General features: G+C 40.4%; 1 protein-coding gene across 3 annotated transcripts in view; it reads right to left on the reverse strand.

Annotated features, from left to right (window-relative positions):
- The window catches only part of PTER (phosphotriesterase related), a 77,198-nt gene that overhangs the window by 48,182 nt on the left and 16,391 nt on the right, over positions 1 to 12,625 (reverse strand). The gene's annotated exons all lie outside the window — the stretch shown is intronic.

Consider the following 12,625-nt stretch of genomic DNA (forward strand, 5'->3'; position numbering starts at 1 on the left):
CAGAAAACTAAAAATACTTAGTAAAATTACTGCAGGTGATTCATGGCCGTAAGTCTTCCTTTATGAAAAGTAAACCTGGATAATGGCTCTCAGGCAAATGTTTTAAATGTATCGAACATCCGCAGGAATTTCTTTCTAAGGCCATTTAATTTTTAAATAAACTTTGAATCACAGAAAGGCTGTGTGATTCAGTTGCACAAATAACAATACTATGTTTTGCTAATCCAGAGTTTAAAAGAATCAGGCCAGGTGCCTGTAATTCCAGCACTTCGGGAGGCAGAGACAGGCGGATCACTTGAGGCCAGGAGTTTGAGACCAGCCTGGCCAACATGGCGAGACCCCATCTCTACTAACAATACAAAAATTAGCTGGGCGTGGTGCCATCTGCTTGTAATCCCAGCTACTTGGGAGGCTGAGTCACAAGAATCACTTGAACAGGGGAGGCGGAGGTTGCAGTGAGCTGAGATGGTGCCACTGCACTGCAACCTGGGTGACAGAGCAAGATTCTGTCTCAAACAAACAAACAAGCAGTGCAGGTACATGTTTTTAGATGGTCTAACCTAGCCTGTTTGGTGTAAAAAAAAATGGTAGTTATAACAGAAAAAGGTCTGACAGACACTAGCAGGGAGCTCAGAGACTTCCATTCTGACTCTAGCCCTTGCCTTGCTCTGGTCTGCTGCCGGCCTGGACACCTGTCTGGGAAACTCGACACCATAACCAATGAAAGGGAGAGCTGTACTTGTAACTAGACTTTGTTTTGATAACTAACTCCATTCCCATATTTGGAACAGTATGTGCAACTCTAAGCTATAACAGTGATATGGTTTGGCTGTGTCTCCACCCAAATCTCATCTCAAATTGTAATCTCCATCATTCCTACATATTGAGAGAGGGAAGAGATGGGAGGTGACTGGATCATGGGGACGGTTTTCCCCATGCTGTTCTCATGATAGTGAGTGGGTTCTCACGAGATCTTCTGGTTTTATGATGCAGTTTTCCCTGCTCTTACTCACCCTCTGTCTCTCCTGCTGCCATGTAAGACATGGCTGACTCCCCTTCCACCATAATTGTACGTTTCCTGAGGCCTCCCCAGCCATGCGGAACTATGAGTCAATTAAACCTCTTGCTATTACAAATTATCCAGACTTGGGTAGTATCTTCATAGCAGTGTGAGAACGAACTAATACAAACAGCGATTGCACAGAGTAAGATGCTCAATAAATGTCTGTTCAACCAATGAGCAAATATTTAGTTCCGTTCTATCCACCCTTCAATTCCACATTGATGGAATGTAATTTCAGCCACAAGCAAACCTATGTTTTCATTGGCATTATGTCCTTTTTATAGGTTTGTGACCAATGATCTTTAAGCTTCCTGAAATATTAAGAAAAGCCGCTTTGATTTACAGATCTGAGGGGGCAACTTGGGTCTTAAGTTCTCAGGGCATAAGAAGGGAATGCAAGGAAATCAGCTTTCCAAACATGTGCTAATTTCACCTGCATACATTTCAATGTAATGTAGCAAATGTTTGCTAAGGATCTACTAACTCCAACAGAAGATTTGCAGGAAAACAAAGACGAAAAAGAAACAATCCTGGCCCTAAGAGAGGAGCCACCAACACGGTGCCTGGCACATACATGGTAAGTAATGAGACACTCATTGTTTTATATATTAATAGGATATTTATGATACAAAGCAGAGTGCAATAAATGCTAGGAGAGAGGTACTGATATGGCTTGGTCATGTCCTCACCCAAATCTTATCTTGAATTGTAGCTCCCACAATTCCCATGTGTCATGGAGAGACCCAGGGGAGGTAACTGAATCATGGGGGTGGGTCTTTCTCATGCTGTTCTCGTGACAGTGTTTAAGTCTCACAAGATCTGATGGTTTTATAAAGAGGAGTTCCCCTGCACGAGTTCTTTCTTCCCTGCTGCCATGTAAGATGTGACTTTGCTCCTCCTTCCCTTCTGCCATGATCGTGAGGCCTCCCCAGCCATGTGGAACAGTGAGTCAATTAAACCTCGTTTCTTTATAAATTACCCATTCTTAGGTATGTCTTTATCAGGAGCATGAAAATGGACGGATACAGGTACAAAGCAAGTGCCCTGTGAGACTGGTATGGACAATGTTCACTGATACTGGAGGAATGAGAAGGCTTCCTGGAGAAGGTGGCATGTCACAGACATTCTGATGATATGAGCAATGAGAATCATGCTTCCAGACTTTAAAGCATCCCATAAAGGCTCATTGTAGGTTGCACATTAGCTTACAGTGAAAAATACTGACACAAGGGCTTGACCCAGAGGATGAGAACTATATTAGGGTGATCATTAAGTAGGCAGTTGGAGTACAGGTTGAAAGCTGGAAAAACCGGAGACCAGGAGATGAGTCAGGAAACAAAAGTAATTTTCCTTGTTCCTCAGGGATCTTAAAAGCAGGACTGTCTGTCAGGGAAAACACAGACCTGGATAAAATACTCTTTTCCCCCCTGCTCCAACTTATAATAATCATAGTTTGAAAACAAAATAGAAAAGCCTTCAAAGTTGAGTAAAACCAGCATGACCTGAATACTTAACTGATCTCTCGAATGGGTGTATTGACAGGAAAAAAGTTACATCAAAATGTTTAGAACAATTAGAAAGTTTCTAGGAATTGAATTCTGAACTCTCAATCCCACAACGGTGACCACTACTAATGAAGTATTGTATGGATGTGTCTTCATAAAACTCTGACTATATTAAAGCCTCAGCTTTCTGTATTGCTGGTTTCATTACCTTCAAGAGATTATGGAAGATCAGAAGTGTTATCTACCATAATAATGCTGTGTATTTCTCTGAAGAGCTTAGATCCTCTACACACTTTAATTAAATCTCCTAATGTCCCAGTGAAATAGGTAAGGGATCAACAGAAGGTGAGTCATCAAAAACAGTGGAAGACCGGACCATCGGATGTACTTTGAGACGAAATCCACATTTATTATCATTGTTCCCATTTCACCAATGAGGAAATGGGGTTATTATTGAGACAAGGATGATGAGCTATATTTCACTTTCATTAAAGGCAGAGTCCACTGCTATAGGTTCCGTAAGCATCCCGTGGGAGACCTTTAAAAATGGGGTAACAACCATGGCCTCTGAGATTTCTCCTTTGGGAGTCGACCAACACTTATTAATAAACATCTAAAATGTGCGCCAAAGAAAATGTGCATTGACTGGGCGCAGTGGCTCATGCCTGTAATCCCAGCAGTTTGGGAACCGAGATGGGCGGATCACCTGAGGTCAGGAGTTCAAGACCAGCTTGGCCAACATGGTGAAACCCCGTCTCTACTAAAAATACAAAAATTAGCCGGGCATGGTGGCACCTGCCTGTAATCCCAGCTACTCGGGAGGCTGAGGCAGGAGAATTACTTGAACCCAAGAGGCAGAGGTTGCAGTTAGCTGAGATTGCGCCATTGCACTCCAGCATAGGTGACAAGAGTGAGACTTGGTCTCAAAAAAAAAGAAAAAAATATGCATCGCCTGTTTCTTATAAAAGAACACAGGACAATCATCCCAATTTATCATGATAATCCCAATTATCATTTATCATGATAATCTCTTAGCTTTAAGTAAGTGGTTTATCAGGAGCTTGGCTGAGTTCTTCCCTCTGTCTCCAGTTTTCCCTCAGTTTGAGAGATGAGTGAGCATCAGTCTTTTTTTTTCCTTTTTTTTCAAGATGGAGACTCGCTCTGTCGCCCAGGCTAGAGTGCAATGGCACAATTTCAGCTCATTGCAACCTCTGCCTCCCAGGTTCAAGTGATTGTCCTGCTTCAGTCTCCTGAGTAGCTGGGACTATAGGCACATGCCACACGCCCGGCTAATTTTTTGTATTTTCAGTAGAGACGGGGTTTCACCATGTTAGCCAGGATGGTCTCAATCTCCTGACCTTGTGATCCACCCGCCTCGGCCTCCCAAAGTGCTGGGGTTACAGGTATGACCACCATGCCTGGCAGGCATCAATCTTAAGGAGGTAATGTTAAGAGTAGATTATGTGGCCGGGCACGGTGGCTCACGTGGAGGCTGAGGCAGGAGAATTGCTTGAACCCGGGAGCCGAAGGCTATGTGTGCTGAGATTGGATCACTGCACTCCAGCCTGGGCAACAGAGCGAGACTCTGTCTCAAAAAAAAAAAAAAAAAAAAAAAGAGTACAAGAGTAGATTATGTGGAAGACAGTACAAATCACAGGGCTGGAAAAATTGCCAAGACTAGAAAACTCACAACAAGTCTTAACTCTTAGTTCTACCCTTAGGATACTGGTATAAACAAACCCTAAAGTCAGACTCAGAAAAACAAATACACATGCAGCCATCATATATGATTTAATTTGTAAACCAACTGTACTTCTTATAAAGGAAATAAATAAAGTAAGTAAACCACTTTGACAGATTATCCACTGCTCTCTCAATCCAACCACCTCTCAAAAAGTCCTAGGAAAAGGCTGGGCGTGACGGCTCACACCTGTAATTCCAGCACTTTGGGAGGCCGAGGTGGGTGGATTGCTTGAGGTCAGGAGTTTGAGACTAGCCCGGCCAACATGGGGAAACCTCATCTCTACTAAAAATACAAAAATTAGCTGGGCGTATTGGCGGGCACCTGTAATTCCAGGTACTCGGGAGGCTGAGGCAGGAGAATTGCTTGAACCCGGGAGACAGAGGTTGCAGCGAGCCAAGATCATGCCAGTGCACTCCAGCCTGGGCAGCAAGAGCGAGACTTCATCTTGGAAAAAAAAAAAAAAAGTCCTAGGAAATACGGCCATGGCTTCCAGTAAAACAGAGACTCCAGTTTGAAAAAAAAAAAAGTCATGAAAAAGATAAATGTTATTTTAGGTAGTAATTTGGTATCACTCAAGTCTTAAAAAGTAATGGAAATGCATATAATGAAATCCTAGGGCAATATATGGTTATAAAACAGGTATATTGATTCAGAATATGCTTAAAATGGTTTGATGATTATAAAAACGAAAAGACAAAATCAAAATTTTGTTGAGAGTTTGTGGAACTCCAAGTTTGAGAAAAATTGCTTTAGAGGTAGCCTTTACTAATGGTCTAGGAAAGAACTCAAAGTAAGAAATTTTGCCTAGTCCTAAGAGAGTGTGGCACCTGACAGAGAAGTGTTTTGGGGAAAGACTAGTATTTGATGTACTAAAAGTAAGGTAACAAACAGTAGATTTCCACTCCTGAAAGCTGATTTACTACAATGGGGTCAAGGGCAAATCTGTAATGACTACATGTGTCATAGAGCAATAATCACTCTTTCCCAGTCTTTGAGATGGCCAAGAAAATACTCTAACTGAATTCTAAGTTCTCTAGAGAAAAAGTCACGTAAAAATAGAAAAAATCTCTACCATCAAATAACAAATTTTAATTAACTCATTTTTACATAAAATTATATATGTAAGTAAAAAGCAATTTAATTATATTTAATTTGCTTAAATTTAATTTGCTTATATATTTTCCCCATAAAAATAAGCTGCATTAAAATATTTAGAAAGGTTTGTCTAGCACCATAGCTTAATTTAGCACCTCAATCATTGCTATCACCTGCTTCCTAAGAATTCACAGAAAATCATGTACTTAAAATATTACACTTTGGGAGGCTGAGGCGGGTGGATCAAGAGGTCAGGAGATCGAGACCATCCTGGCTAACACAGTGAAACCCCGTCTCTACTAAAAATACAAAAAAATTAGCCGGGCGTGGTGGCGGGCGCCTGTAGTCCCAGCTACTCGGGAGGCTGAGGCAGGAGAATGGCGTGAACCCAGGAGGCGGAGCTTGCAGTGAGCCGAGATCCAGCCACTGCACTCCAGCCTGGGTGACACAGCGAGACTCCATCTCAAAAAATAAATAAATAAATAAAATAAAATATTATTTGACACAATGATTTATCTATATATTTATATAATTATGTAAGTAAAAATCTCCTTTCACTGTAGTTTTAACTGTACTTTAACAATATTGCTGATATATCAAATGACTGTAATTTTTGGCCAGGCACAGCGGCTCATGCCTGTAATCCCAGCACTTTGGGAGGCTGATGTGGGCGGATCACCTGAGGTGAGGAGTTTGAGACCAGCCTGGCCAACATGGTGAAACCCATCTCTATCAAAATTACAAAAATTAGCCAGGCATGGTGGTGGATGCCTGTAATCCCAGCTAATCGGGAGGCTAAGGCAGGAGAATCTCTTGAACCTGAGAGGTGGAGGTTGCAGTATGATGCCTGGGAAACAGAGTGAGACTCTAAAAAAAAAAAAAGACTGTAATTTTCATCTCTTTTCAATCAACTTTATATCTGTGACTTTAATAATTTAATAAATTTCTCAAAAAAAGAAAGTTTGAGTCAAATTACAAATCTACTGCTAAAAAGTGTCAAATTATTACAAGTCATCCAAGTAAGGACCGGTTTTGAATTTAGATTAATGGTTTTTAAAGTAGGTAAAATATATTATTAAATATTAAAATGTATAATGCTTAAAATGAAAATATTTGCATTTTAATTAATGTTCAATACTATTTGATTTTAGAATTTTTGAGCTGGAATAAACGATGGAGATCGTTTAATTTGATGACTTCAATTTTAGATGCTAAAATGGAATCCTTAATCTTTGGAAGAAATTAGAACCCAGTCTCTCAACTTGTCCAACGTTCGTTTTACTAAGCTATCTAAGTATTTACTATGAACATCAAAAATAGTTATTCTTGTCTCCATTAATACAGAAGTATTAACCCAAAGTGACATCACATCTTAGCCTAAAAAAGAAGCTATGTTAACCCAGGACCAGAAGACCTAATCTCAATTCCACTGTTCACTGCATGACACGAAGCAAGCCCTTTAACTGCAGTCTGCTTTCCTTTTCCTAATTAGAAAAATAAGACTCTAGTAATTTAAATTGTCTTCTTCATTTGGTCATTGCAACAGGGGTAATAAAAATAACTCTGGGCCGGGCGCAGCGGCCCCCACCTGTAATCCCAGCACTTTGGGAGACCACGGAGGGCAAATCACCTGAGGTTGGGAGTTCGAGACCAGCCTGACCAACATGGAAAAACTCCATCTTTACTAAAAATACAAAATTAGCCAGGCATAGTGGTGCATGCCTGTAATCCCGGCCACTTGGGAGGCTAAGGCAGGAGACTCGCTTGAACCCGGAAGGTGGAGGTTGTGGTGAGCCGAGATTGCGCCATTGCATCCTAGCCTGGGTAAGGACAGCAAAACTCGGTCTCAAATAAGTAAACAAACAAATAAATAACTCTGAAATATACAGCATATCTAAGTGCAAAGCAAATACTTAATAGCAAAAACTCAACTATATTTAAACCAAGGAGCTGTAACTACTTTGAGTCATAATTAGGAGGGAATATATACGAGCTGCTGTGTAACCTGAGAACATCTAAACTAGGAGATGCAGGGGTGTAGCTAACAAGTTCCGTAGTTCCTAAACGTTCCTAGTTTTTAAAAAATAATCTATAGTTATCTAAACCATACAATAATTACCAGTTTGAGAAAAAATTAGAGCCCTATGATTTCTCAAAGGCCCCACTGATTCCTTAAACAGAGACAAATGTGGAGTAGCGATAGTACTGCTAGTAGAATCTGAAGAATTTACTATAGACCCATCCTGTAACTGACATATGCAGAGTATAAACCTTTCCGAGTATGATTCTCTAATAGTAAAATATACTTGTCCAAGTGACATGTGAAATCGTCCAGCTCGAGCTGACCTTCAAAAAACAAACAAAATTTATCAACTGCAATCTCTTGGATAAGAAATAGATCTTGCAACTGGAAGGGGTGAGAAGAATCACTAAGTAGGTTTTAAAAGTGCTGTAGAATGCAAATTTTTGAAGAAAAATACATTGATACTATGCATGGAGAATAGTCTGAAAGAAAATACCCAGAGATGCTAATACAGGTCATCTCTGGGAGTAGAATTTTTAAAGATTTTTAAAAATCTTTTTTCCCTTTGCACTTATCTGTTCTGTCTGATTTTGAATATGGAGTAATTTTGTTGCATATAAAAAAGGTTATTTTTCATGGAAAAAACTTGCTTTAGTCTCTTGTATTAAGGGAGGTAAGGTGCTTCATGCCTACTTCAAAAATGAAACAAAAAGGCTGTCAATGTTAGTGGTTGTGATAGGAACGGAAATTGGACCCACACTTCTTGTGTCTTGGTACTGTTTTTGGCTGCTTTAGAGGACCAGCAGAGAGGGAGAAAATCTGGAGAAGCACCTTCGGTGACAGCTTTCACACCCAGTAAATACCAAAGGGCAGAGTTACAAATGGTACCTTGACACTATTCTAAGCTTACACTCGCCATGCACTCCTTCCCCACAACTTTCATTTATGGATTGCATGTCTCCGTCTCAAATTTAAACACGCATTGCTTTCAGTGTTTAATTACAATTTAATGGAAATATGACTTGCATTCAAATTAGCTTTTGGTTTTCACATCACAAATGTGCATCCAAGTTATTGTGTCATTATAATCTCATGTTATAATGGCTTCATAATACAAGTCCCTGCAGGGTTGAATTAGTAGTTTCCTATGGTAATTGCCCATCACTATAATATCATAATCGCATAAGCACAGTCCCCACATGCATACACTGCAATCATTTTGACATTGTAAGAGCATTTTAATAGTATTAGCATAGATTCTCCAGAGAAATCATCTCATTGTCACTGCATTACCATATAAGATTAATAGTGATGGAGCCAAGTTGTTGTGATATGAGAGCTTAAAAAAAAAAGTGCTGGGCAGCAGTAAAGCATTTCACTTCTCAAAAGGTCAATCCACTTTGCAGTCAGGTCTTCCTACAATCCTTAATTGAATATAAGGTTCTTCCACAAGATATTAGGGTTTCTTTTGTTTTGTTTTTCTTTTTTTTTGCTGACAGTTCATACAACAGTAATAAATTGGGTCAGACCCTCTCTGCCGTAGAGATAGGAAAAGCAGACATGGTGCCTGTCTTCAAGGAGTTTGCAATTTAATCAGGTTTATAACAAATTTTATACAGCAGGTAGGTAAATGGAATGAATACACATGATAAACAAAGTACTTTGAGGGCCCTGCATGGTGGCAGATGCCTGTAATCCCAGCACTTTGGGAGGCCAAGGCGGGTGGATCACTCGAGGCTGGAAGTTGAGACTAGCCTGGCCAACATAGTGAAATATCGTCTCTACTAAAAATACAAAAATTAGCTGGCTGTGGTGGCGTGCACCTGTAGTCCCAGTTACTGGGGAGGCTGAGGCTGGAGACTTGCTTGAACCTGGGAGGCGGAGATTGCAGTGAGCCAAGATCGCACCACTGCACTCCAGCCTGGGTGACAGAGTGAGACTCTGTCTCAACAAAACAAAAACAAAGTACTTTGAAGTAACTGGCATTACATAGCAGTGAGAGTAACTAAACAAGGCTTTCCTAAAGAAGAAATGCTTAATAATCAACTAAAGGGTTAAATGTATCAAAGATAATGACTATGAGGCAGAAATGAAGCGCATGTAACTGGTCTAGTCTTTGTATTCACTAACTCACGGACTCTGGGAAGAAGGAAGGCTGTTTTCACGCTGCTGATAAAGACATAACCGAGACTGGGTAATTTATTTTTAAAAAGAGGTTTAATGCACTCACAGTTGCACGTGGCTAGAAAGGTCTCACAATCATGGCGGCAGGCAAGACAGAATGAGAGAGCCAAGTGAAAGGGGAAATCCCTTATAAAATCATCAGATCTCGTGAGACTTATTCACTACTACGAGAACAGCATACGGGAAACTGCCCCCATTATTCAATTATCTCCCACCATGTACCTCCCACAACAGGGGGAATTATGGGAGCTACAATTCAAGATGAGATTTGGATGGGGACGCAGCCAAACCATATCAGCCACCAGACACTAGCAATGGACACAGCCACAGCCCTATCCAAGAAGGGAGCAAGAACAGGTAATGCATGGAATTCTTCTCCTCTGTGGGTACCTCTACTGCTTTCAGTGGAGAGAATGGAAGGTGGGACCTTGTTCTTTATTGCTGACAGAAGAATGAGCAGAGCTGTTCTTCTGAAGCCTGAGACCAAGAGCTGGAAAAAAGGAAACTCCTATGCCGAAAGCATTGCCTAGCTTCCAAGAGTCTCCTTGGTTTGCTTTTCATAGTTGCAACAATGGTGTAAAATGACTATCCCGTGTCAATGACAAATGAGGCACACTGCAGAGACTGGCAGGATATTGTGTTCTTTTGAGGGGCCTCTAATCTCCTGGCATTCTCTGGGGACACCACGGGAGAACTACAAAAGGATTATCATAACTCTTAAAGAATCATCTCTGCTCAATGTTTAAGTGAGAACAGCGTTACAGACAGCATTTAGCACAATGGATGGCCCATAGCAGGATTCTGTAAATGTTTATGGATGGATGGATAAATGGACTTGACTGGAAAGAATGTACATGTTGTAGAGCTGCTTTGAGTCTGAAAACACAGGTGAACAGATTTAGAATATGTACTCTCTGGTAGCATTAACAGAAGAATTAACAACTGGCAATATCTTTTGTACTGTGAAAACTCACTTGCCTTCTTGGTTATGGCAAATCACAGCATTCTGGGGATAATGGTTGCTCATTTTCCCTGTCTCAGTTTCTGTTGGCCTGGGAGACCTCAGAACTACTTGGAGGCTCGGTTTCCAAAAAAAAAAGTAATAACACTTTTTAAATTGGAACACACTAAGGATAAAGATGTGTTCTCTAAGTGCTCAAAGTGACTTTTACCAGCAAGCTGTGGAGCAATCCAGTATAAACCTATTACAAAAACAAAATTAGCTGTCCTTCCTTTGAAATTATTTTTAACTTCATAGGTAAAGTCTCTGTGGCACTTGCTATGCTATTCTTGAGTTCTTCTTTAGGTATCAGATAAAGTTAAACCTTTACTTCTTGGCTTGCTCTTTTCATTTTTTGAGAGGGTCTCGCTCTGTTGCCCAGGCTAGAGTGCAGTGGCATGATCATGGCTCACTGCAGCTTCAGCCTCCCAGGTACAAGTGATCCACCTCACTCAGCCTCCTGAGTAGCTGGGACCACAGAAATATGCCATCTCACTTCACTCATTTTTTTATTTTTAGTAGAGATGAGGTATTGATATGTTGCCCAGGCTGGTTTCAAACTCCTGGGCTCAAACGATCCTCCTGACTCGGTCTCCCAAAGAGTTGGGATTACAGGCATGTGTCACTGTACCTGTTAATTTGTTTGTCATTGACACATGATAATCGTTTTATACCACGGTTGCAACTATAGAAAGCAAACCAAAGAAACTATTAGGGCCTGGGCAGTGCTTTTCTGCACAGAAGTTTCTTTTTTTTCTGGCCCTTGGTCTGATGCTTCAGGAGAACAGCTCTACTTGTTCTTTGTATTTTGTTTTGTTGTGAGACAGGGTCTCTCTCTGTCACCCAGACTGGAGTGCAGTGGCATGATTATAGCTCACTGCAACCCCCGACTCCCAGGCTCAAGCGATCCTTCTACTGCAGCCTCCCTAATAGCTGGGGCTACAGGTGTGTATCACCATGCCCAGATAATTTGTGTATGTTTTGTAGAGACAGGGTTTCACCATGTCTCCTGGGCTGGTCTTCAACTCCTAGGCATAAGTGATTCACCTGCCTCGGCTTCTCAAAGTGCTGGGATCACAGGCATGAACCACTGCACCTGGCCAGCTTATTCTTTAGGTAACTTATTTCATGCAGTTTTCATTATGCATTAATATGAAAATGTTCTTTTATTACATTCGATTATCAGTTTTTATTATTTCATTACTATATAGTACTTATTATTTATCAGTTTATTATATATTGGTATTTATTGTTCTATTATTTATTGTTATTAGACATAATTATAGATCAAAAATCAAGAACTTGGAATGTTTAAATGTATGTATACTTACTTGCCATAAAAATGGAAATTATATTTATTATGTATATCTTGACATTGCTTAGAAAAATATGTTTTTCTCTCTTGTTTAAGTATATTAGAAACATAAATAATTCCTGATTCAATAGGCTAATTCTCTAATTCAATAGGTTAATTTTTTTTTTTTTTTGAGGCAGTCTCACTCTGTTACCCAGGCTGAAGTGCAATGGCCTGATCTTGGCTCACTGCAACCTCTGCCTCCCAGGTTCACGCAATTCTCATGCCTCAACCCCCTAAGTATCTGGGATTACAGGCATGCATCACCATGCCTGGCTAATTTTTTGTATTTTTAGTAGAGATGGAGTTTTCCCATGTTGCCCAGGCTGGTCAGGAACTCCTGGCCTCAAGCAATCCACCCACCTCAGCCTACCAAAGTGTTAGGATTACAGGCATGAGCCACCGTGCTCGGCAGGTTAATTTTGTATTTATACAAATAACAGTAGTTATAAAGTATCTTCTGTGCCACCAAAAATTAATGTTCACTTACTGTATTTCAAAAATGGCTTAGAAGTGGAGTTGGGTGACCATGGAATTTCTGTAATTTAAAATAAAAGTGGATGTTATTTCATTGTCCCCCAAAAAATTGACTCCCCTACAAAAAAATGGACACAGATGGGACGACATAATGCTTTCTGAACATATCACTATTTCCCC

Source organism: Theropithecus gelada, chromosome 9 (genome assembly GCF_003255815.1).
Source record: "Theropithecus gelada isolate Dixy chromosome 9, Tgel_1.0, whole genome shotgun sequence".
In the NCBI taxonomy this organism is placed as follows: Eukaryota; Metazoa; Chordata; class Mammalia; order Primates; family Cercopithecidae; genus Theropithecus; species Theropithecus gelada.